The sequence below is a fragment of the Dermacentor variabilis genome, chromosome 1 (genome assembly GCF_050947875.1).
Source record: "Dermacentor variabilis isolate Ectoservices chromosome 1, ASM5094787v1, whole genome shotgun sequence".
Taxonomy (NCBI): Eukaryota; Metazoa; Arthropoda; class Arachnida; order Ixodida; family Ixodidae; genus Dermacentor; species Dermacentor variabilis.
This window is the reverse complement of record NC_134568.1, coordinates 33842171-33868457: the sequence shown is the minus strand read 5'-3', so window position 1 is coordinate 33868457 and position 26287 is coordinate 33842171. Positions and strand designations below refer to the sequence as shown.

Genomic DNA, 26287 nt, shown 5'->3' with positions numbered 1-26287 from the left:
TATTTCCCATTCGGAATAATTGACACTCATGCCAAATTATCAGAGTTTCTTTCTAATGTGGAAACGCTCGCATGATCTCGTTGCCGGGCCCAGTTATTTTTCGTCTCTATATGTAGTTAACACACACGTGTGCACAAACAAAACGACGCACAATCGGCGCAGAGATGCGAACAGGGTATTATAATTTCAATTTGTTGTAATGTTCGCGCCAGCCGCTCATTCAGGCAACACGCTCTTCGCCCAGTGGAAACATTTCCACAAGAAGAGGGTGTATAGATGCACACTACACTTGCAATCACAGTATACAAGATAATTTCTGTGCTTCACATCATAATGACCGCCAGCCGAGACGTCCTGCAGCAAATGGTAAGGACACCACTCACCTCTGCATTCGCTTCGCTGATATTTTGGCCATGTGCGCTTCAAGATTAAGGAGCACCGATAGCAACGAGAATCCCAGCCATATTCCGATGTATCCTCCGAAGTAGCCGAAAGCTTCTACTATCTGCAGTTTAGAAGAGGAAAGGGCGAAAAAGAAAATAAGCTGTAAAATAGATGAGGTGTATAAATTGGCAAAAATCAACAGCCGCACTCCCTCAGACTAAAATGTACCAGAAATCGGACTCAGGCAGGATCACTCACACTCGTGGGCTAACTCACATTCACGGAACCATGTGTTCAGACTAAGAGCTTTATGAATGCGATGGACTTTAAAAAAGAAAGTTACCGTGATCTTTCACTTCCCGAGAGCAGGTTGCGCCCAAGCGTACGGCTGATAATCCCTTTTTCTGTATTGTGCGTAGAATGTTTTAAAAATGCTTTGATCGTGTGTAAGTGTGGTGGTTTTCTTCAAGGCGTATTCCTTGTTAGTTTTATTTCCGTTTTTCAATCTTTATGAAGTGTAAAGTAGCATTAGGAAAGATGAGGCACTGTAAAAAAAGAAAGCACAGTCTTGATTATTAGCAATTTGCACTATTCGCACTATTCATTTTCCCTTATTATCCTTCTTCCTCTTCTGAAGTCTCCTGGGAACGCCAAGCACGCGCCTCATGCCGGACTTGTTCAGCTCGTGCTCTGCGATTGGCGACCACTTCAGGGTCGGTATACGCTGGCGCTCGGCCTGCCGCCGCTTGCGTCGCTACTCCGCCTTTCTCGCTCGGCGTCTCGATGACGAGACAAACCCGGTAGAACCCGGTGCGCCATTCCCTCCTCCACCTCCAGGCACCTTCCTGCTGTAGCGCTAACTTCGCTCGCGGCAACGCGCATAATTTCACCGATTTCACACACGGGGCATGTACACTTGCGCGTATATATATATATATATATATATATATATGTTAAAGACTGCGTTTCTGGTACACTGGAAGTGCACTCAGGGGTGCCACAGGGGTCAGTTCTCGGTCCCTTGTTGTTCTTAGTTTATATCAATGACATCTATTTATCTGTTCAATCGCCTGTGAAGATCCGGTTGTTTGCGGACGATTGTGTTATTTATACTAGTGTAAACCATCACTCCGACCAAGTAAGACTTAATGACGCGTTGCACTCAATTAGCGTATGGTGTGAAACATGGGGACTGAAGCTAAACACTTTGAAGACGGCAGCAATTACATTTACCAACAAGAAAGAACCCTTCGATTTTGCTTATATTATTCATAATTCTTATATACATAAAACCCAGCGAGTGAAGTATTTAGGTCTTACACTCACAAGCAATTTAAGTTGGGAACCCCATATAGAAAACGTTTGCAGCAACGCGCTAAAAAAGCTGGCATTTTTGAAACGGAAATTGCTCCGTACTTCATCGACCGTTAAGTTAGCAGCATACAAAGCTCTTGTTAGACCAAAATTAGAATATGCGGATTTGATCTGGAGCCCTCATCAAAAATATTTAATCAAGAAAATAGAGAGGGTGCAAAATTTAGCTTTGCGGTTTATATACTCCACATACTCGCGTTTTTCTAGCGTGTCCGTTCTTCGCGACAGGGCGAAATTGAAAAAACTAGCTCATCGCAGAATTGTATCTCGCATCAAATTTTTATATCAGCTGTACCATGGTCATTACAAAATAGCGCGTGATTGTTATTTACCTGAGCCCCCCATGCGCTCTGCTCGTACAAACCACAACAAAACAGTTAAGCAACCATTTAGTAATCTTAACATCCATCAATATTCTCTTTTTCCCCATGCAATTTCACTATGGAATAAATTACCCGAAGAAGTAGTTAACGCTAATACAACAGAATCGTTTGTTCAGCTTTCAAATACCCTTTTCTTTGATCTCTAAATTGCCGCAATGGAAGCAGCTTCTTTTGCGTTACGCTTTTTCATTGTTATTTTGTTTACGTATGGCACTGTTGTATGTTCATGTTTATTCCTGTTACGTATAGTGTTACAATGATGTATGTACATGTTTTGTTGTGTTCTTAATTGCTAATTGGCAGTTGTAACTTACGTTGTTGCATGTACCCACTCCTGCTTGGGCCCGAATAGGGCCTGCAGTATTTGTAAATAAAAGTTATATATATATATATATATATATATATATATATATATTGTATAGGAATTTCTCAGGATCAAATAAAGTTCGTTGTCTGTCTGTCTGTGTGTCTGCGATAGGAATTATACGAGTGCTCGAGAGGCAATCGCACCGTCTTGCTTTCACGGTATCAAAGCGCATGCGTGACCCGCGCGTGGCGAATTAGGACTCCAGAGACGCGGCTGCAAATGCGGCGCACCATACCATACGCTCCGCTGTATCAACTCTATACCCGAGCCAGGGCAGCGTTCTGGCTTCCTATGCTGGACGCACATGTGACATTATCGTTGCTGCTGAACAGCTGTGCGCGCACCAAACTGGTGCTACGCACATTCGTCTGAGCGGAACGGACAGTAGTATGAACGTCGAGCTAAATCTATCGAATCTTTTCTTTGGGCGCTGACCAAGGCCAGCAGTTTTCCTTCGGTCTCGTCTTCGTGCATCGTCGAGACGCGACGCCCATAAGACGTGGCTGGCAGGGGACAAATCAGTGACAGACGGTCGCTACACCTTGCTACTGCTTTCAGTGCTTCGCCACCGGGTTAAACTGCCATTTTTGTAATGTAATGGATAAGTTATCGATTACATTTTTAAGAATTATTCAGCTATATTTATGGCAGTAGCAGGTGGCGGCGATCAATTGCATTTCAAGTTGAACGAACTAATTGTAATTGGTACTGAGTAAACTTTTTCCCTGTAACGTGTACAAGATTGCACAGGGCATAAGAAAGCTCCGAGCCCACACAACGTACACTGACATGGCACAAATATATTGATGAAACTTCAAGAGAAGGTCATATAGCATAATTTTTTTTTAATGAAATCTCTTATATGCCCCCATTGAAATGCGGCCGCCGTGCACGGGAAACGAACTCGCGACCTCGTGTACAGCAGGAGAATTCCACAGCAGCGGAGCCACCGCGGTGGATCTGGGCATGCGCACGCGCGTAGGTTCATTATTATTATTGTTGTTGTTGTTGCTGTTGTTTAATGTTCGGATCTACTAGCTTCTGTTTCACTGTGGGTTCCACAGAAGACTATCAGGAAACATTGAACCTTGCACGTTTCTGACTCTTTCAGCAGGCATTTGCACTTTCCACAGAATTGGAAGTCTGTATAACTCATTTCCTCCATCTTGATGTATTTCAAAACGCGTTGTCTTCTTTCTGTTCCGAGCTTCACCCTTTCTCTTGAGCCTTCTTTCTAGCTGCACTGCTCTCCTGTCTTCACATAGTTTCTCTCTTCTTCCGTATGTGTACTCCATCTAGAAACTGTGGGTTATTGGTGCATTGTTGCTTAATTATGTAGCTGCTTATCATGTTGTTTTTTACTTTTGTGCTTCGTCAAATTTTTCTTGCCCCTTAAATTTTGTTGGAGTTGCCTTAATTGCTACCTTCTTTTGTTTTTGTTTCACTGTGTCCCAGCACTCAGACTTTAGTGTTGTTGCTTGGCACACAAATAAGTTATTGACTGATCGAGCGATCGATGTCGCCACGCGCCGCGGTGGCTTAGCGGCTATGGTGTTTGGCTCCTAAGCACGAGGTCGCGGTATTGTTGGCACTCGGGATAGCGTTTAGGCCAGGGATCCTCCATGCCATAGGGGTGACTACGTCCGAGAGTAAGAGTGAAAGATAAGGGGTTTATTTTACATTATTTACGTATTGAGACATGTAGTCAGATTCTAGTCAAGACACACATGTCTGCAGACGTCATCACGCAGACGTCTGCATACTTCAGGGCCCGTCAGCACACCTCAAAGGTGTCTTCTTTTAAGCAGTTCTTCCTTCCTAGTTCCCTACACAAGGGGATTCGATGACCGTGTCGTGCCCAATCAAAGGGGTCGCACATATCGCAGAACTCCGGCTCTGATTCTAATCTTCGAAGCAAGGACGAGAAAGCCTGGAAACAGGTGTTCGCGCTCCTTCCACGATAGTCGTGAAGCTGGTACCTTGACTCTCAGTGACGCTCTTGTCAGGGTGAGGAGACTGGTCTTCACGCTCGATACCGCTTCCACGGAGGGCGGCGGATGTTGTCGCTTCTGAGCTTCTTTGCCTGTGCGTCACAGTCGGTGTTGGGCCCCGTCTCCACGTATAGGCGGGCGCTGATGAATCCGCGAGGGAAGCAACCCAAAGAATGCGCACTGACGAATCGCGGCGCTCGTTTCTCGACTGTCGCCGTCTGGGCTGCCTCGGGGGAAATGTCCAAGGAATGCTCATCGCCGACGTAACAGTGTCAAATCCCGGCCGCGGTGGCCGCATTTCGATGTCGGCGAAATGCTAAAACGGCCGTGTCCCATGCATTGGGGACACGTTAAAGATCCCCTGGTGATCAAAATTAATCTAGAGACTTCCACCACGGCACGGCTCATAGTCAAATCGTAGTTTTGGCACGTAAAACTTCATACTTTAATTCAATCTATCGGTTGATTGATTACGCTATTTCACGCTCCTGCACCTTTCGGGAGGCACTCGCCGTTCCAGAGACTGCGAAGTCTGTACAACGGTAATATTGTCCGTCTTTATATCTGTCGAAACGGTTTGGCTTCGTTCTGATCGGAGCCATCCTTTTCATTTAAGTTCGTTCTCCCTCGCTTTTTACTCTATTTCCTTACCCCATAGCTTCGTCGCACAGCTTTTTTACCTTTATTCTTTATTTCTCTGTGCGTCAGTATATTCAGACCTCCGGATGTTCTTGAACACAAAAATAAAAGATTTATTTATTTATTTATTTACGCAAAGCATATGGGCAGCTGCATCTGCTGCCACATCTTCGCCAGAAATCACCGAATTTTATAAAGGACATTTCCTTGTCATAGGAGGCACTCTGCGAAACCAAGGGAGTCCGATATAGTATTCGGCATGATGTGGACGGTGACTCTGCCGGATCAGCGCACGCGCAGATACACGATGCGCCCAGTACGTGACTCGCTTATATATATACGGGTGTTGAACGATCGATGCCGTTTTCTATGTATACGCACCCGACGAGCGGCAAAGGGGCGTAATCTGACGCTTCGCTAGCCTAAGCCTGTTTCTCCGCGACACTTGATCCACATTTGCGCGCGTGCGGGCGCGCACGCAAATGTTCGCATATTCTGGAAAACGTGCGAATTACGCATGCGCCTGCATTTCAGCGGCTATATACGCACGTTTGCGCGCGCAGTTGCCTGTATAGCTGCCTACATACCTGCTCGAGCTACTAGTGCGTCTGTCTGCGCATGTTTACCTTAACGTGTCTGCATCCGGATGTGAGCGTCATGGCGCTTCGTGCAGCTTGCACTCTTAAATAAAAGGTAGTCGCAAGCGACTCTTTTCGGAGTGTATCTGCTCGTCGCACATATGATGACCTTCTGGGTGGTAACACGTACTTTCTTGGAAATACAGTGCGGGCGACTCCCTCACAGTACCAGTGACTCTCTCCCGCAAGACCTACTGAGGTGTATGTATTACTCCCAAAGCAGGAGTTGATGCGAGTACCTCGGTGTTCCATGCAAGTACCCCTTGGTAGTCAGCGGTACCCCTTTGGAATGGCAACAGTGACCCATCCTAAGGTAGTCATCTTAAGACTCACAATGGTGGTGTACATGACTACCATGGCGAGAGTTGGTTGAACTACCATTTGGGTGGTAACACGTACTCTCTTGGAAATACAGTGCGGGCGACTCCCTCACAGTACCAGTGACTCAGTCCCGCAAGACCTACTGAGGTGTATGTATTACTCCCAAAGCAGGAGTTGATGCGAGTACCTCAGTGTTCCATGCAAGTACCCCTTGGTAGTCAGCGGTACCCCTTTGGAATGGCAACAGTGACCCAGCCTAGGGTAGTCATCTGAAGACTGACAATGGTGGTGTACATGATTACCATCACAAGAGTTGGTGAAACTACCTCGTGGTACTTAACCAGACCCTTTGCAGCAACTGCTGTGACCTCTGCCTGGGTAGTCAATAGACTATCTCTACACTAAGATGGAAGCTCACAACATAATAGATTTTAGTTTGCACGTGCAACAAATACCTAGTTATTCAGCCACCATTATATGTTATGATAAACTGCAATACTATAAACAACTAAAAAAAAACACTGAGCACATAGCACTACAGTGAGTGAAACACCAAGAGCAAATATTTCACTACTATCACTGTATTAACCTCAAATGCATCAATGGACTATACCTGGCAAAAACAGAAGACAACAGTCTGATTTGCTGAATTGGAATCAATGGCCAACCTTGAGAAACATTATGCTTCAGTTTACAAGGCATACTAAACAGCTGCAATATGTCCAAAGTTATGAGGTAAGGATGGATAGTTGGGCGTGTTGGTTAAGCATGATCTGAAGTGAAGGCGCTAAAATGACGGAGGACAAAGAAGAAACACACACACACACAGGGCGCCACTTCCAACAATGCTTAATCAGGAAAAAACGCCACTGATTTATACTATAAGCGCAATCACAGTTTCTCAGGGTGCATTCGCGTTCAGGTAAAGCAGTTCTTTGTGTGACAGTGATATGGATGCAACACTTACGCAGTTATCAGCTGCTTCAATGATTCTTTTGGCCTCAATTATTAATCTAACCCATTTGTCACGCCTTCTGGCAACCACAGCGCAGGCGTGGAAGTCTGGCTTACATTTGCTATTTCTACAATGAATTGCCAGGTGGCCCTCCCTCCCATTGTTCACTTTGTTATTGTGTTGCCTCAGCCTGTCATTCAGGCACTGCTCTGTTTGGCCCACGTACTTTTCACCACAATCTAAAGGAATCTCATAAACAACTCCTGCCTGACCATCTACAATCTACGTATTTGTTATCGTGTTTAGTAGCACAGGCCGGTGCCTTGCGGGAATAAGGGTTGGCCATTCTACAGAGCTTAGAGAGCTTGCACGAGGCAGAAAACGCGACATTTACGTTAGCTCGCTTTGCAATCTTTTTCAAATTATGCGACATGCGGTGTATGTAGGGTATGACAGCAACTTTTTCTTTTTCGCGGGGTGACTTGTGCCTGCTGAATGTTTCTAAGTCCTGTCCACATCGAGCTGCGGCGAGTTTTCTTAAGCAGATTGACCGCCTGGAAGAGGCAGGCTACCCGCAACCTGTTTTAGTGTCCGTAGCGGAAACAATTCTGAAGAAGTCGCGAATCCGCCAACCGGACCAGGAGTCGCCCCGCGAAAAAGAAAAGTTGCTGTCATACCCTACATACACCGCATGTCGCATAATTTGAAAAAGATTGCGAAGCAAGCTAACGTAAATGTCGTGTTTTCTGCCCCGTGCAAGCTCTCTAAGCTCTGTAGAACGACCAACCCTTATTCCCGCAAGGCACCGGCCTGTGCTACTAAACACGATAACAAATACGTAGATTGTAGATGGTCAGGCAGGAGTTGTTTATGAGATTCCTTTAGATTGTGGTAAAAAGTATGTGGGCCAAACAGAGCAGTGCCTGAATGACAGGCTGAGGCAACACATTAACAAAGTGAACAATGGGAGGGAGGGCCACCTGGCAATTCATTGTAGAAATTGCAAATGTAAGCCAGACTTCCACGCCTGCGCTGTGGTTGCCAGAAGCCGTGACAAATGGGTTAGATTAATAATTGAGGCCGAAAGAATCATTGAAACAGCTGATAACTGTGTAAGTGTTGCATCCATATCAATGTTACGCAAAGAACTGCTTTACCTGAATGCGAATGCACCCTGAGAAACTGTGATTGCGCTTCTAGTATAAATCAATGGCGTTTTTTCCTGATTAAACATTGTTGGAAGTGGCGCCCTGTGGGTGTGTTTCTTCTTTGTCCTCCGTCATTTTAGTGCCTTCACTTCAGATTATGAGGTAATTTAGCATTTCAGGCATTTGAATAGGGATTTAATCATTTGCCACGACAAAGGGCTCATTTATTTCGATATGCCATGGAGGCATACATGGACAGAGGAATTAAATTTCAATATTGATATTAAGCGACAAATTTACAATCTCACCAAAACAAAGCAATCATACAGCATCGATGCTAACGGAGAAAAAGAAATATGCCTAAAGGCCAGATAAATGCAAAACTGGACATTATAAATAGCGCCAGTTCAACATCCCCGTGGTGCCAGCATAGTAAGTACATCCCATGTTTCAAAAGTGCAACTTCTTGGCCATCATTTCATCCAATTTGTCAAAAAAGACTGTTGTCTCACCTCCTAAATGTTTCCATTAGCACTGCCTCCATGTTTGCGTGAAATGCTGCCTGCTCCGGTTAAGATCTGAAAGAACAGCACAACTGTTAAAACTTTGTAAACATTTTATTCAATAAGAACATGAACACATCACAGTAACCTTTAGCAAGGGCACATATAGTAATCACAAAGAACACTTATTTCTTATAAGCAGAGAATCCAGTTTACAGCAGGAAGAGAGGAGCCTGAGAATAGCTATAATGCATCCGTAAATGTTCTCTTTGAACGAACCACAAATGGCCTTGCCATCAGGGCATATCACAAGCCCACACATGTGGATACACAATAGGCAGAACATATTTAAATAAGTATAAGGATATAAGTATAAGTTGATTTTCCAGATTCAACTGGAGGGTAGGTATTTGGCAAAAAGCTGCCTGCACAGCTTGACCGTGTCCAGGAAACCCCTACAAGCAGTAGCACACGAGTGGTGCAGGAAATCTTCAACAGACACACATAGAATAGTCACATTCAATAAAGAGAAACATTCACTATTTATGCATACAGAGTCTAATAATCTTTGCACAAAATTTGAACAGTAAAATCGAAACGCTGAAATGGTCACTCTTATGTTCAGAAATAATAAAAGTAATAACCAAGCAAACATGCAGCATCTACTAGCAAAGACATAAAATCACATTTCAACACATAAAATCACATTTCAACAAAATATTTCCGCAGCTCAGCTTTGGTATACCCTTTTAGAACATGGGGCAGGTTATAAGACAACATTTGCAATTTATAATTAGTGCGAAAACATGGTATAATCTATGTATTAATAGGTCTTGTGAGTATGTTAGCACGACGCATGTCCAAAGATGCCAGAGTAGAATAAAAATCGGCAGTGGATGCCATTGAGAAATAAATTTTTTGTAACAACTTAAAGTTATACAAATGATTGCCGCGGACAATGTTATGTGCTTCAAAAGCACACTTGGAGGTAGCTGTATTATCAACATTAGCGATTATTCGAACAATTTTCTTTTGCAATATGAGAACCTTATTTATGTTTGTTTTGGTCATTGTGGCCCATACTAAACTGCAGTAGTTAAGGCGAGAATGTACATGGCTTCACTTTGCTGTAAGTAATTTGAGACAACAGCTGTCTTCCAATAATGGGGCTCACTGCTGTGAACTTATAGCATAATGACCTCCAATGTCACATTTTCACATGAAATCTACAGACTGTTTCTATTATACATGAATGAAATGCAAGCTGTGATTCTATGGGGGAATGGCACTGAGCTAATGCCTACTAAACAATCTGCGTAAGTGTGAATGACAGCATCATTAACAGAACTACCCTGCTGCTTTGCAAAGAGTCACTCCATCTCAGCAACATCAAAAGCGGGTTGCGCGCATCACAGAGATGAGACAAAGTTCCAAATAAGGGCCAGAATTATGTAGTATTGTTTATTGATCAAATAATGCTCACTATGTTCTGTCAAGTTAACAATGCCACAGAAAACAGCTAATTATAATGGCCGCCGGCAACTCAGTGCTGTGACATACCACGTCTAGCAACTGCCTCATAACACATGATCCTTATGTAATACTCTAATGGCACTTTCCTTTTGCAGCAAGCAGTTAAAGTATTAAAGTACTGCAATGCACTTGCAAAGCAGAGTTATTTCCCCATAGTGGGATCAAGACCACATAATAAAAAGGACACCACAGGTACAGCATAGAAGAAGTGTATTCTGCAGTACTGTATAAGTGCTGAAGCTGCCTTCTTGGTACTGCTGAGTGATTTTCATGCTGCCTAGTTCCTGTTTCGTGCTCTCACAAAGATTGTGGAATGATCAACACATTGCGACTAGAGTCGCTAAAGTTATACATTCACATTCATTGGAACCACTTTATTTGTCTAACCCTTTAATGACCACGCATATAAATACAAAACAAATTATTTTCCTAAATGTGCAAATGACATTGAGAATAAGCATAATCAACAAAAATAAAGGATATTTTGTAGAAACTCCGTTATAGTATAGGGGAAGAAGTGGGCTTCTCCCCAAGCGACATATGGCTGTGTTTGGAATCTATACAGAGAGCTCTTTGCATTGTGTGTCTGAGGTCACTACAGCAGATCTTGCACTGGTCTGTCTCCCCTGACCGTGCTTTCCAAAGAAAACGAGTCCCTTGTCTTTTTTTTCCCATCCTGTGTTTCTGCTCTAAACCGACAAATGACACTAGCTGCCAGTGATTCAGTGTTGGCTCAATACATTTAACAAGAAACTTCTTACTCAATGCCAAAAATCAGCAAGAAAAATTATAATTTTTTGGTATGCTGTATGCAGAACTCATCAATGAAAGGTTAAAACAACTGAAGTGTCAGAGCAGCATAGCCACACACTTTTCGCTACATCTTAGCATGTATATCAATATACATTACAGTATGAATGCTGTATTACCAGTCTATAAATGCACCTACCACTACATCTTGAACTAATGTTTCACTCTAGGTTCAAGGTGCGATGCGATATGATATTTTGGTTCTTTGATCACCTACAAAATCTCTGGTGACAGCATTGCAGATATAGTTGCTATAGCTGGATTGCATGTTTGCATTTTTTAAAGAAAAAATGTAAATGAAACGAACAAGTACATCAAGAGAAGCAACTAAATGTTTCAACTAAGCCACATAACAAAGAAAGGAGAGTCAGTTTATCTAGTGAAATATGCATGCAAACTTGCAGCTGATCACCCGTCTTCAAAATCCAGATTTTGAGCATGTGTCACAATTTCGCTTGCCTTTCTTGCTTTCACTTCTGCATCGACTTCAGGGCATCCTGGTGGCATTCACTTTCGCATGTTTTTGTACTTGTTTCTTAGGCACATATACCATGAGAACTGGAATGAAATGAAAGCAATTGACTTTACATACCTAATCAACAGTTCAATGACTGCAATCAAAGCAGAAAGCTGGGCTAGTTGGTGTGTCATGATTATTCAAAAGAATCATGATTATGCAAAATATTCTCGTCGTCCTCTGTCTTTGTCCCTGCTACTTTGCGCTATTCTTTTGAATAATCAGTTCAATGACTTCCAGTTGTCAGGTTTTGAAAGAAACTGCAAACACAGTACAGTTAAACGTGGAGTTGCCCTGACCTTAGCTTGCTTTTTGCACTGTTTCCTTCATGTTCCAGAATGTACCAAGTGAGTTGTTTTAGCACACCTTCCAACACAATATCTGAGAATTACTTTCAGTATTGGTGTTGGTCAAAACGGCTACAGGTACAAAAATATATTATTTAACCAAATACATATTTAGCTGAGCATGCAATTAATTTTACAAGAGGTGGCCATATGCATGCCAGGTGCAGAGGTGCTGTTGATATCTTCATATTTAGTTAAGCTGCAAAGCTTTAAAACCACCAAATCTCTACTCAATCACAAGCACACAGACCTGAACAGCTGCAAGCAAGGATGGCCATAAACTTTACAAAGTACTAAGAAAGCCTTTGGCAGCATGCTTAATGTAAAAAAAAATATGGGGCTTTATGCGCCAAAACCATGATCTGATTAAGAGGCATGACGTAGTGGGGCACTCCGGAAATTCGGATCACCTGGGGTTCTTTAACATACACCTAAATCTAAGTACACGGGTGTTTCTGCATTATGCCCTTATCGAAATGCGGCTGCCTTGGCCTGGATATGCTTAACATCTAAAAGTGCAAAAGAAATAAAAAAAAGTTATAAGAAAATGCTCTTACATGGCCAAGGTGCAATGTGTCCCTAAGTGCTGGGTACTGGTTTACGAGGCTCCTTGCAGCAACATTGCACAATTTACTTGGGTACCTGATGTTTAAAAAAGCATGCATCAACCTCCGACATCAAACAATACACAAGAAACAATATGCAACAGCATTGAAGCGCAACCATTTCCATGAAATAATATCAAACAGTTGAACAGTGAGTCATCAGATGGGAGAATTTAAGCAAACTGCACCATGAAAGCATTAGGTGCGTGACAAGACCGAGGTTAGAGAATTGATCAGATGGATTTGACACAGGACAGGGGTAACATTTAATCCTTTTGTCCTGCAATAGCCAAGATAAACAGATAATCATGACCAGAGTTCACAAACTCTTAAAGTACTTTCACCAAACAAGATGTTATAAAAGGTTTTAATTAACATTTCAAATTAGCTTATTACTAAAACATGCACACAAGGGAAAATTAGCCATGAATACAAACTTGAAGGAGCATCTCCTATAAGAATTTACAAGGGCAGCTTATTAAGCTAGTTGTTGATCCATTATCGTGAGTGTACAGTGCAAAGGTTAAACGAGGACGTAGACACAAGCACTGACTACATATGGAGGTTTTATTGCTGAATACACAAAATAGTGATACAGCTATCTGAAAAATAACTACTAAAAAAGAGAACAAAGCAGACCATCAAGAGGCACACGAAGAAATGTAGAGTTTCGTAAAAAATGCTCGCTGTAGGTTTGACTTCCCAGAAACTTGAGCTCTCTTTCTGATAAGGCAATGGATGGCTTGCTGATGCATGCACTCTGCTCCCATGCCAATTGTGCTACTTCAAGTATGATATGGGTAAGACCATCCCTGTGCTTGTGAATAACTGACATTCTTTCAAACAAAGGAGTGCAGCCACGCATGCTAGTATGATGTGCCAAAAAAAATTTCTCTGTCATTGCGCACATTATATGCATGTTCGCACAACCTCTCATGAAGGCATCTGGCAGTCTGCCCCATGACAAGCGCCGCATGAAAGAGAAATTTCGTACACAACCTTTTATGTGGAGTCAACATGCCACATCTTGCGCTTGACGTTGCAGATACCTTTCTGACTGCCCTATCAGAAAAAGAGCTAAAGTTTTTCTGGAAGTCACGTGGACGGCCTCTATTTGTGATGCAATCATATTTTTTTTGTATCTCAATTTCCAGCGTAGTTCATTTTTTGCCCACTCATCTGCTTTTCTTGTTCTATCTTCAGAAGTTAATGTTTTTCAGATAGCTCTTTCACTTGTTTGTGTAAATTCGGCACATTGAATAATAACATCTCAGTTGACAGTCGGCACTTCTGTCTATGTACCGTTTACCTTTGTGGTGTACACTACCTATAAGAACTGTAACCAGCAGCTAAAGAAGCTTTATTCAACGCGTCATTCTAGCACCCTCGCCCACTCATTAACCCAAGACTCATGGCAAGGAAACCACGGAGGATATTGCTCCATTGAAGCATGACATAAATTATGACTGAGTGTTAACCTTTCTGTAGCTTTCATGACTTTTTTGTGAAGGAAAAGGAATGGAAGTAGAAGAAATGCTGCTGGTGGTAACCGAACCCACAAATTTGACATGATGCATGCAGCGCTGCACCAGTTCATCTAGCCATGACTGTCTTTCCCTCCTGGTAGCCTAACCCCCATATTTCACATGAAACACGCAGCACTGTACGAATTCATCTAGCCACAACTGTCTTTCCATCCAATTCACTTGGTATTTGTATACCCGCATAAAATGTAGCGCTGCTAGTGTCAGGGTTCGTGTTGTTAGCCAGAATAAAGAAAATGGGGTCAGGGCTGCAATGTCGACATTGCCATTGAATATTTAAATCTCGAGGTCATGAGTGAACTGTAATCCAGAACTAGTCAACGATGTATCAGTGATAAAAACATTTCGAACCAACAATGCTATATACACTGCTAAACACTTAAAAAAGCACTACACAATTTGCGCATTGTTCACTGCCCCAATGCAAAGCTTTAGGAAAACAATTTTTTTCCCCTCGGTTATCGAGCGTTTTCAAGGGGAACTATGCAGCAACTAAGTTATAATCATGAATTAGACAACAAAAACTTGTTTTGATTATAGACACCTCCCACTTGCCTTAGTGACATAACCGCATGAGAATGGAGGGTAATACGCTTTCTAATTAACATTGTGCTTACCATGCATATTGCAATACAAGGTTGGGAAAAATACACGACTGAACATAATTGGGACATTTACTGTGGAATGAATTCTCATTAAGTACATTCTATCCCAACTTTATTTACATCTGGCATAGGTTGGCAAACTGATGCATGAGTCGACTCACTCAGACTGATCTCGAAAGTGAGTCTCAGTGAGTCCGACTGAGACGAATTTCTGTAGGTCTTAGCCCGATGAACCCGGCTGAATAGAATTTTTGTGAGTGTGTTCTCATTATTTTGCTGACCAATGCATCCAGGTAATTGTTGTGACTTACATTGTCTGAGATGACGAATTGTAGGCAATCCATTCAATTTTCTTTTGAAGATTGTCAGGCATGCCTCCTGCTGTAATATTTCAGAGGTGTGCAGCAACATCAATGGGCATCAGAGGCAGTGTGTACGTTGACAATTCCTTGTACTGTCCTTTGACTGCATTCCCCGCATGTCCAACCGCACTACCAGACAGCCTTAAAAAGAGAAGTATTCATTGAAATCAACAACAAAATCCAGTGCTAGAAAAACAAAAGATGTGGTATCACAGACTATCACTCCACATGCTCAAATTTACCTACTATATAGTTAGTGACGCGCTAAGAATACAGGAAGGGCTCTTGATAAATATGGGCACATTTGCCATGGCAAATGGAGCCCATTGCTTTTCAAGGATAATGATGTACGAACAGCAAAAATCACTGACTGAGACAAATGACTCGTTACAGCATGAATGGGCTGTTAAAACGAAATTTAAAGAGGAATTTTATCACCCCCTGTACAGATACCTCCTTAACAACACACCATGATCCCTCTCCCCCTTTTCGCATTGGTACCATGCACAAGGAAGGTGCATTATTGGGCCCTTCACAGACATTGGTACCATGAGCAAAAAGCTCCCCCACCAAGGTGAAATAGGCAACCATAGTGACGCACCTGCAAACATTCCTTCTGAGGAAAACTTGTTGCTAGCTACATCGTCTACAGGGGTATTGCTTTGTGAAGGACAAATACTGGGCCATAGAGTGCCAAGTCCAGACTAGCATTGTCTTGGGGCCAGAAACAGAGAACAAAAGCAGGTCAGATAAAGGCCAAGGATGATTTGATAGAACAAAAATATACTAGAAGATCCTGGTTCTCAAATACACAAACTAGACCGCTTGTGTTTATCCAAACATTATTAACTCCCCATCACATTTCTGGTGGCTAATGAATTAATATTTCAATGAACGTATTTTTTCTGATAACTTCTTGGTGCCTTTGCTTATAAGCTTTTTTTGTGAAACATGGCTATCATTTCAAACAGGAAGTCAAATTTTTCCTCAGCATTACATAAATCTGAGCTACTGAGATAGATACAAATGTCAAGGCCAGATAAGACTTTGAAAGGTGATATGGAAGGATTGACGAGTCACAACCATGATTGTGCTTCTTAAGCTCTTCATATATCATCAGTTAATGTGGGCTGTCTAGACTGCACAAAATATTAAAAAAAATATTTTGCAGCTTTTTGTTTTATGTTTTCATAAATACACCTCATTTGTCATATCTATTAGTAGCAGAGCATTCCAATATTTAACAAGGACAGTGGTATGCTACAAAAGTGGAACTAGGACTATATAGATACATAAAGATATTAGGGGGAAAAAACGTTTTATTTTTACATAGTGGAATTGCCCCTATGGCATGCATTTATTTGTTTACGAAATTCCCATGAGCTTATTCCCCAAAGTCAAGACACAACCAGGGGCAGAAAAAAGCTTTAGGACAGGAATGAGTGTCACTTGCTACTACTTTACTGAAAGCAAACAGGTTCATATTTATAGGTGAAGGTGGCCATGTGCACACATATGTTTCCACACAATACTCAAACAAGTTTGCCCATTATTATTCAGTCATACAGTGCAGAAACTGTCGTTCAATTCAGTTCAAGCCACAGATGTATCACTGGCATAGACGTCACATTTCATGTTGATGAAACAGGCCTCCATTAATTCTCATGCAGACAATCTTTGCTTTTACCAAGAATGCGGATATGGAAAAGATATGGCTCACGCGTGCGGTAATTGCAGTGCATAGGCAAATGTGCATTAATCTTATTCCTGGCAGACAGCTCATGTTCCCTTGCCAAATCGTTGGTGCAACAGCCTGTCTGGCTGATATGCACCTTGCCGCAATTAAGTGGAATTTCGTACAGCATACCGACTGCGCAAGTCACATATGGCCTTGTATGATTTTTACCACAAAGGGTCAGCTTCTGTGGGTCTGAGATGCGTGGGCACAGGACAGTAAGCTTCCGTGGACCCAAGAAAATAATAGGTACTTTGTACCTGCTGGCCACTTTCTTTAAATCGTGGGCCACTTCATGCATGTATGGAACAACATGCAGCCTTTTCTCCACTAGTGGCTTGGCAAGGGGCATCCAAGCGTTCTTTTTGGCTGTGACGCTCGCCTCTTTAAATCATGGGTTTGCGGAACTGCAATATTTCTATCTCAGCTATTAATGAGCCAATTTGAAAATTTCTGCAGTAGAATGCTCCCAAGAGGGCACCTAACAACTTCCAGCATATAATTAAATTAGCTATGTGGCCTGGTGAGGGGCTCTTTAAAGCACTGCTTAAATACCGGTATTATAGCTTTCCAGCATACGACAGGTTTTAATGTTATACAGAGTTAATGCATGAGTACAGATTAAATAAGATCGGGTGCATACGGCTTTTTTTGTGCCTCTGATGCTTCGGAGTGGCTTGGGGAGACAACCAAGTTAATCAATGCTCCATCACACACCGTCGTGCTTTCACCCATGTCGACGTAGCACTGCAACCGGTCGTTGGAAGATCTGAAAGCACACCCAGATGGTTTATCAATAGTTTTGCACATTAGAAGTGAAGCTGTGGACATTGAACAGGCATTGATTAATTAAACAGCCTTTCTTTATGGTTGCTGTACTGTCCCAAACAGGTTTGTTATTTAGAGCCATCACAGCACAGCACAGCACAGCACTAATCCTGCTGCCCATATGTGATCTAAGTACAGGACGCATTAAGCTAACAAGGCTAAGCTTATTTATGCAATGTCAGCAACCATCAATGTATAAGAACAGATGATTTCACAAAGATAGACCTATATTGCTGATTGCCCAAGGTTTTCATAGTCCTATTGCTGAACATGCCAGCAATTTTTTTTCCTCAGTTGGTTCAATTTAACTTCATTGCTGCGTGAATGTTGCAGCGCAAAAATGACGACAAAGATTGAACAGGCAAACAACAAGTCCGTTTTCCTCGCCTTGCCTGTTTTATTAGTTAAACGTTGCAGAAGTTTGCAGAATATGGCATACTGCGACCAGTTATGCTAACTAAAGCACCATTACATTGACTGAAGCTGTTACTACTCCCTCTCCTACCAGAGATAGGGAAGCGATTGCACACCTGACCTCAATATCAGTAGTAAACCAACTGCACAAGTTTTCAGAAGATGGAAGTCCTGGAAAGGCTAGTTTCCTTGCGGCTTCTCGACACGCCAATAATTATAGTTGAGCAACGTTGTGTTCGTACGGGCAAGTATGCACTACACTTCTCAATTTAAGGTCAAGTGCATTGGCTGCGACGACACAAAAATATTAGTAGTTGGCAGCACAGTGAAGTGACACAGAGCAATTTCGTAACACTCGATCTGTCAGTTCAACGCGCGGCAACGGAATAGTTATTAATTGTGCTCGACATTTCCGCTACGCATACTGTTGCTACTTTGCCCATATGAACCAAACAATGACCAAATCCTCTTTGCGCTCCATAACGCGCAGTACATTTACGCTCACCTGTATTAGAAGATCGTTGCCTGTCATCAGGTACACGAACCCTCCCGTCCGCAGGCTTTCGTGGAGGTCGGCGAGTTTCCGGGCGCCTGTGAGCTTCACGATTTTCTTTGATGGCCCCTGCGAAACGAGGCAAGCCGCTTCTTCCGCACCAGTCGGCGAGCGTTCAGTTTAAGCCGGATCGGACGACATGCTGCCACCGTTGTCACGTTTCACAGGCGCACCGCAAGCAAGAGGCAAACCGCTCCTTCCGCATCAGTCGGCGAGCGTTCAGTTGAAGGCGGATCGGACGACATGCTGCCACCGCTGTCGGATTTCACAGGCGTAACGCAAGCAAGAGAGGAATGCCACTCGCGTTTAGATACTCGTTCACCGCCGTAGATTGCAAGGTGCCGTCAGAGCCATTGCCGCGTGGCCGGCGTTGCGCGTACCCGGTGGTTCGAACGGGTGCGTTGCGTTCACCCAAATAGCCAACTTGTTACTGATTTGGCTTGGCTCCCGTTGGATTTTTAAAAGGCGGCGGTAGTGCCGCTTTGGACATTTCTTGAATTTCTTGTGAGCGTCTGTGAAACAGGGCGTAACCTTTCTCTATGGTGAAACCTTTTCGAGGTGTTTCTGCGTTGTATTTTCGATTTAAGTGGTATTCGCTGCCGTGGTTAGTTTGTTTGGCTGGTTAGTACATGTGCAAACGGTCTTTTGTGATGTTCTGGAGTTGTGGAAGGTCGTCGCCCCTATTGCAAGTACTTGCGTTGTCGCGACATCATTCGAACACTATACGATCAGAGCAGAAACAAGTGACCCCGGTGGTTGTGTAGGCGTCAGCTGTCAAAGTATTGGGCAATGCACGGTGGGAGCCGTTTTATCTGCGGATGTGTGCTTGCACCAACTCTGACGAAACTCTGATCCTTCGGGACCTATGAAAGCAGTGCTGTGTTTTTGTTCCCTGCTTAGTTCGCCTGTTTACATACTCGCCTGAATGTGTGCTATTGTGATTTGTAAGTTTTCCCCCGTCGGTCTGTACCAGATACCTCGCATTCAGCTGCTTGTCACCTGTGGTCGTTTTATAACTTTGCTGCAGAATTTGGGAAGGAACTTGGGAAGGAAATCGTGAAGCTTTACTCCCGAAAAGCGCTTGTACGTCCATAGAATTTACAGTTCAAATGCAACACATATCCTCATTTAAATTTTAGGAGAATTTATAATTTCAGTAAATTGAAATTGCAGATAAACAGAATACAATAAATTGAAGATTTCTGTATGCACACCAAATAAGTTCTACAAAGTAAAACGGTTTGTTACATTAAAGTTCAATATATGGAGGTCTAATTGTACAAAATTGATTGATATAGGGGTTGATTGGTTACAGGGTGTGCATATTCACATGCCTGCTTCCTTAGTCAGTCGTTGGTCTACTTGGGCAATAAACCAAGCAACAGTGTTAATGTTTTCGAACTGTTCATATATCGGGAGCACACCAAGAAGGTTATCTAAAACCTCCAGGCATATGGTGACTTTCTGTTCCAAAAGAAAAAAAAGTAATAGTAATAATTTGTACAGTGGCATAGCAGAGTGAACAAACAAAAAAGCTGTCTTTTTAAGACAATGCTACATTTTTCTTTCCTAATTGCAGCAGCCGTGCAAGGTGTTCTAGATCAGTTACAATATTTGAAAATTCATTGTGATGAGCCAGTCTGTTTCCCTTAGTGTTATAATGGCCTCATATTCTTGCAAAGTTAATCATATTACTCCTGTATCCTTACTACATTGAACTCCTGAAATGTTTTATCCCAGCCACTGCTCCTCATCCACCATGCTGCTTCTGCTTAATAGTTCTTAAGGCAATTATATTGCCCTCCTCTCCCTATTATTCAGGCAGAGAAACAGATCCACATGGCCATCACAAACTAATTTTCACTTGCACATGCCCTGACATTCAAAACATTGCAGTTGAGCTAGAAGCTAGAGGGAAGCTAGAATTAGCACTAGTGAAATGTGAAGGTTGTTAGCAAAGGTGCCCACAGTGTGTGAGGCCACAGTTTATGTGAAGATAAAAGTTTTGAGAAAAATTATATAAATTTTGCAGTTGATATTGTTGTTTTATTAATGCTGCTCTTGCTTTAGTTATCCTTTTTTTTTAGTTACCATATGTGTTAAATGTCACAGCATTTGATATTATAGCATTGACATATATCAGTGGGTGGGGGGTCCTCATCTGGATAGTTCATTTCTAATGCATACACTTTGCATGGCTTGTTCGCGTTGCCAACACCTACTGTATTACTTTGCAATTAAAACCTTCACAATTGTTTTTCGCACAAAAATAAAACAAGCAGTCTAAAAATGTTCCTTTGTCTCATGCAATATAGCGCTCCTCTCACCTAAAGCTGTATGTTCTCGAGACACAAGTAAACAGCTACATGTTAGCTGCAAAACCTCTTAAATTTGCAACAATATCGAATATATTGAGACAAAAAAAATATCTTGGTGAACATATTGCTGCAGATGCTGACCAGCACATGAGTAGTGCTTTTTTATTACAAACATTTAATCACATTGCAGAGAGTGTGTACCACTTAAATCACAATCATTTTATTGAGATATTTTTGTGTCATTTGCATGTGGGAGAAGCAGGAAATAGTAAGCTGACTCTGCCTTAAAGCAAACATATGCATGAGAGAGCGCTTAAAGCATTACTTGTTCAAACCGAGGCTTTGGTGTCTAGACTTCACGACGAAGAGAGTAAAATGTGAGGTCACTTACCCTGTATTCTGAAACCATCTATGACTGGAAGCTTCATTCCACTGAGCTGAGCGCAGTGCCACCCCTAGACTGAAGACGACGCTGTGTTTCACAGTAATTGACATGAAGTTTAATTAAAGCTAAGCAACCGCCTCTGTCAAGGAGCGGGGCTGCTGTGCATTTGAATCCAGGTGGAGTGTTGAGTGGAGAATACGGGAGTTAGTCATCTATACCTATCCTCAAGCCTCTTAAGAGATTTCCTACAACATTTAAGCTCAGCCTTTCTGTTTTTTCTTACAGCATGGTTATTACAGGTGGTACAAAACATTCCATTGTACAGTTTATATAATTCTTTGGGAAAACATCCATCATCTCACTAAACAGGAATAGGCTCGATAGGTTCACTGGTATTATCTATTGTGTTTCCATCCAAGACCTGTTGCTATTACAAGGCATTGCAGACATTCAGTGACGTAGCCAGAAATTTATTTCAGGGAAGGATTCTCCACTGGCCACTACCACTCCCCCATCACCTCTCTCTCTCGCACTATATAAATGTGTGGAGGGTTTTACATCACACCAAGACAAACTCCTAGCACTCCCCGGACAGGAATGCTTTAGCAATGAGGATGCACATTTTTACGTTGCCAAAACAACTTTGCTTAACTTCTGACAAAAGTTTTTCATTGCTAAGGCATGCAGCCACTACGCCTAAAATTATGCTATCATCCTTGTGCTGTTTTTAAAAATGACTATATTAAAAATCACATTTTGTTTACAAATTGATGTATTTATATAATGTATATTATGACCTTGTTGGTACATTACTTAGGAAAGCGAGCTGTGCTAAAAACATGACAGCGCTCTGTCTTGTGTCTTCTTGTTTGCAGCCCAGACTTGTTGCAGCCCAAATAACAGTGGAGGTCAGCATTATTTTCTTACCAGATTTGCTAGTGAGTGGTTCAGCCATGGCTGTGTATGGAAGAGAGCGGGCACTATTTTGCAAGTCGCCTATTACTTACTTGCAGGCATTATGGGCATGCTTCCCTGACACCTGCCTATTTTAAAGACAGCAGAGCAGCAAGCACAGCACATGCTATGACAGGGTAGGTGAATCTCGGCTAAAGCAACTGGCCACGGCTATCTGGTGTAGAGCGATCGAGCAGTGATGAGACAATCCCCCTATGATCCATAATTTTTCACTTCATTCTTGATGCCCTTAATGCGCGTCACCACTCTAGCCCCCTTACCGTGTCCATCTCCCCACTCCCTGGAGCTCTCTGAAACTCTTTTCAGCTAATCACTGTCCCACTTTTCAACATTCGCGGGGTTGTTGAATGACACAGCATTCTCTAACATGCCTATATTTATGTTTCTGTGTGGACATCGAAGCCATTTACCTAGCTCCCCTAGTTTGTTGTGGCGGCTTCTTAGCTTCCCTGGTCCAGCACCCCATCCTTGATATAAATTGCCGCGCGCAAATCAGCATTCTGTAGGCCTTTCTTTCTTGTCCCAATTTCTCTCCATTTTTTCATTCTTAGCAGTGTGTACAAACTAGCCTGAGAGCAAGCTCTTCTGAAGTTTATTAACATAATGAAAGTCAGAGTCAATTGAAAGTAAAAGAAGAAAAAAAAAGGTGGGGGGAGTGTTTTTTATGAGTTTTCTAAACAAGCAAGTTGTAATATAAGTAAGTTGTATAATAGCAAGCACCAAGTATGAAAGAATAAAAAACGCATTTGCACTTCTCGTCTGATGAAATTTACTGTGCTTTTACAGAAATGAAAATCATTGAAAAGGAAGTTAGTGTTTACATTGAGATACGAGCACGTAATCTGTAGGCCTCGTAAGCTTATGTCAAGTAAAACAACATGAAATCCTGAGAGATTGAGCTTCTCAAGTACACGTGTTATAATAGGAACACCAACCTTCTTCAGGATGATAAAAGCACTGTAGATCAAGGTTCTCCACGTAGTGGAAACATTGTTAAATCTGTTAAGATGTGAATGTGGGCAAGTTGGTAACAAATTTCTAACTTGCTAAAGCACATTACTGTCCTCATCGAACTAATAACTATAGTTTCTTGTACATGTGTCTTGATCACATTCAGCACAACACTATGCATTTTTATCTTTCTTTAATACATTCTGTAGCCCCTCAATGGATTCAAGATGCTAGAAACCTATGTTGAACTACAAAGTGCTTGCCATTAGAAAAGACAAGAAGTCAGTTCCTGTGTTAGAAATATTTATTAGTTAGAGAAAGGCTAAAATTTAGTATGAACATTAGCCATGTCTTGAAGTTTTCATCCTACTCATTTTACAGTTGAAGCTAGCTTGCTTCTCAGGTTACTTGTGCTTAGAATTAAAGCATAACAAACAGATGAATGGCTTGCCGAAGCGTTATTCACAGAAAGTGGTCACTTTTCTCACTCTCACCGTAGTGTTTGGGCTATTGCTGGTACTGTTGGCCGCATAGCAGCCAGTGCAGTGCCACTGAGTGTCGTGTGCCGATGTGCCAGTTTTTCTTAGCATGTGGACACTTCTCCCACGAGTTTCTTCGATGTTGTCTTGACGAGGGCCGAACAGTGAATGAGCCAGTTCATCTTGAAATTTTATAATTGGCGTAGAGTTTCCTTCAAGCATGCCACGAATGTTCCACGCATTTATGATGGCACTTCCAACAAGCAACTCAACAGCTACCTTTCTGTACCACTTGAGTCCTTTTCTAAAGCAGTTGTGGTATAACGTCATTTGGTCACTATAGTCGACGCCCTTTTTTGCTGCATTGTAATCGAGACCGGCCTGATGTTTCATGATTGGTGCGCCGTCCCTTGTTTTCTTCCCACTGTCCACCAAAGTTGCTTCATATTTGGCGACAGGTGTGAGTATCAGAACAGGCCTCTTGTCCATCCACTTCAGTGCCTTCACTCCATTTTTGGACTGAAGTCCGGTAACACTGCCATTTGCAACCTTTACTTCAGTGAGATCTTTTGGCAGCCCTTTCCTCACTGAGCGAACTGTGCCACGAATGAAAGTGTCTTCCTTTAGAAGGCGAAGAGTGAGCGGCAAGCTCATGTAGAAGTTGTCTACGTACAGCGGGCACGCGACTTCCTTGTAATTTTGCAGGAGTTTCAAGCATACATCTTCGGCATGTCCGATGCCAACTGTTCAGTCACACTTTCCGGCATATACATCAACCTTTAGCCTGTAACCGTCTTTAGTACATGCCTTGAACAGCCTGACTCTGTAAGAACGAAAGTCTGCCACGCCATGGCACTATTGTTTCATCTATCACAACCTCCTTTCCCGGCTCAAGCACAGTGGCAAATATTTTGGTTCAATTTCTCTACCAGAGCATGAATCTTAAAGACATGATCCTGCAACTCTGCAACCAGTTAATTGTCCGCAAAGTGCCGGAACCTCAAAAGTAGGGAAAAGGCAGTCACGGCTCATATTTTGACGAATGAGTTCAACACCATAGTTACTTTTTGCCCAGTAGTGACTCAGATAGGAAGATGGACGAGATTAATACAAATTGGTTTTCCAACAAATGCTTTCGTTTGTTGGAGATTGGTTTCCATCCAATTTTTCAACTTTGATTTAGATTTGGGAGTAGGAAGACCGAGGAGACCAATACAAATCAGTATTCGAATAAATGCTTTCATTTCTTTGGCATTGGTTTCCGTCCAATTTTTCAACCGTGATTTAGATTTAGGAGTAGTTGACTTCAACACTGGTTGTGTGAACCTGTTTGTTCCATTGACCATCATTTGCCAAATGTCATCCGTAATAAACAGTGAACATAAAGATGGGGCATAACGGCTAGATGGCAACTGAATGATAGTGGGCGGCCTAGAGTGTGGTGTCACACTAGGCGAAGTGGTTGTTGCCGGTGTCCATTTCTCTAGAGATGGGCTGAGAGAAATGAGAGCATCGTATCCTGAATCATTCACCTCAGAATCATCAGTCAGGTCTGGCTCTCCATTCGACATGCTGGCTGAGGTCTGTGATGGTTCGTAAACACTATCTTTCTCACTGATTTCACTGTCTGTCCACTGCTGAACATCTGACACTGAAGCACTTGACTCATCCGCTGGTGATCGCGAAGTTGCTGGTGCATTCTTCTGGCCCAAAACGAAGTTTATTTGTTTCCTCTGCATTGTCCTTTTTTTTTGCATCCATAAGGGGCATGAGGATCTATCTATGAGACACGCTGAAAAGTTTGGGAGTAGCAAGAAAAATGCAGGTACTTATTCCAACAGCACGTATTTCAAGAACTGCGGCGAAAAGTTTGCAAGAAACCCAACTGAGAAATGTGCCGCCACTCCACTCTCCGAAACAAACATGCCACCCCATGTCCAGTGCAGTAAAAAGATATATTAGTTGCAATTTCAAACCTCAGATGGCAACACAAGAGCGAGAATTCTTGCGGGTGGGTCACTGGTGAGTCACGCCGCACACAGCATAAAAACGTTTTCATTGAGTGCATCGTGGATTGCCAGTGGGTCATAGCATTTAACATCAGACAAGTAGCCTACTGGCTATCTATAACCTCACACAACAAAAATCGTACCTCTGAGTTCAAGTGTCATAATGTTATCGCAGCAGCAAGCAGATGAATGCCCGTAACTGTGCTGCTGCATAGGAGCACAGGCTGTGCTGTGATGGCACTCAGAGTAACATGTGACTTAGATTCAAGGCAGCATCAGTTATTTGTTGAATCTGTTGCTTCAGTGGACTAATTAAAGTTTAGAGAAATAATGAAAAATACAACCCGAATGTCTGGGTGCTTTTGTTTTACTTCGCACTGTAGCAAGAGAGATGAATTTCCGTTTCGTCTCCTTTTTCCGACGTTTGCACGCGCGCAGAGAACGAAACTATACGTCATTGTCTACTGTGTTCCAGCATTGCGATCATGCTCTTTCATCCTCTCGCGTTTGCCTCAGTGCTGGGGCACTGACTTATACCGCTAATCACGTGTTTTCGTGTAGAGTGCGCATTATCGTCCGCTACAGGAAACGAGACAAGCGCAAGAGCTCGCGCG

The 26287-nt window shown here is 42.6% G+C and overlaps 1 long non-coding RNA gene across 1 annotated transcript; it reads right to left on the bottom strand.

Annotated features, from left to right (window-relative positions):
- Positions 1–8798: 8798 nt before the first annotated feature.
- LOC142576385 (uncharacterized) lies at positions 8799–19316 on the bottom strand. The gene is made up of 5 exons (XR_012826834.1): positions 18509–19316; positions 17405–17530; positions 14976–15167; positions 12468–12552; positions 8799–11604 (listed from the first exon to the last, which is right to left on the bottom strand). It is a non-coding gene; the product is annotated as an uncharacterized LOC142576385 (long non-coding RNA).
- Between the last annotated feature and the right edge of the window lie 6971 nt (positions 19317–26287).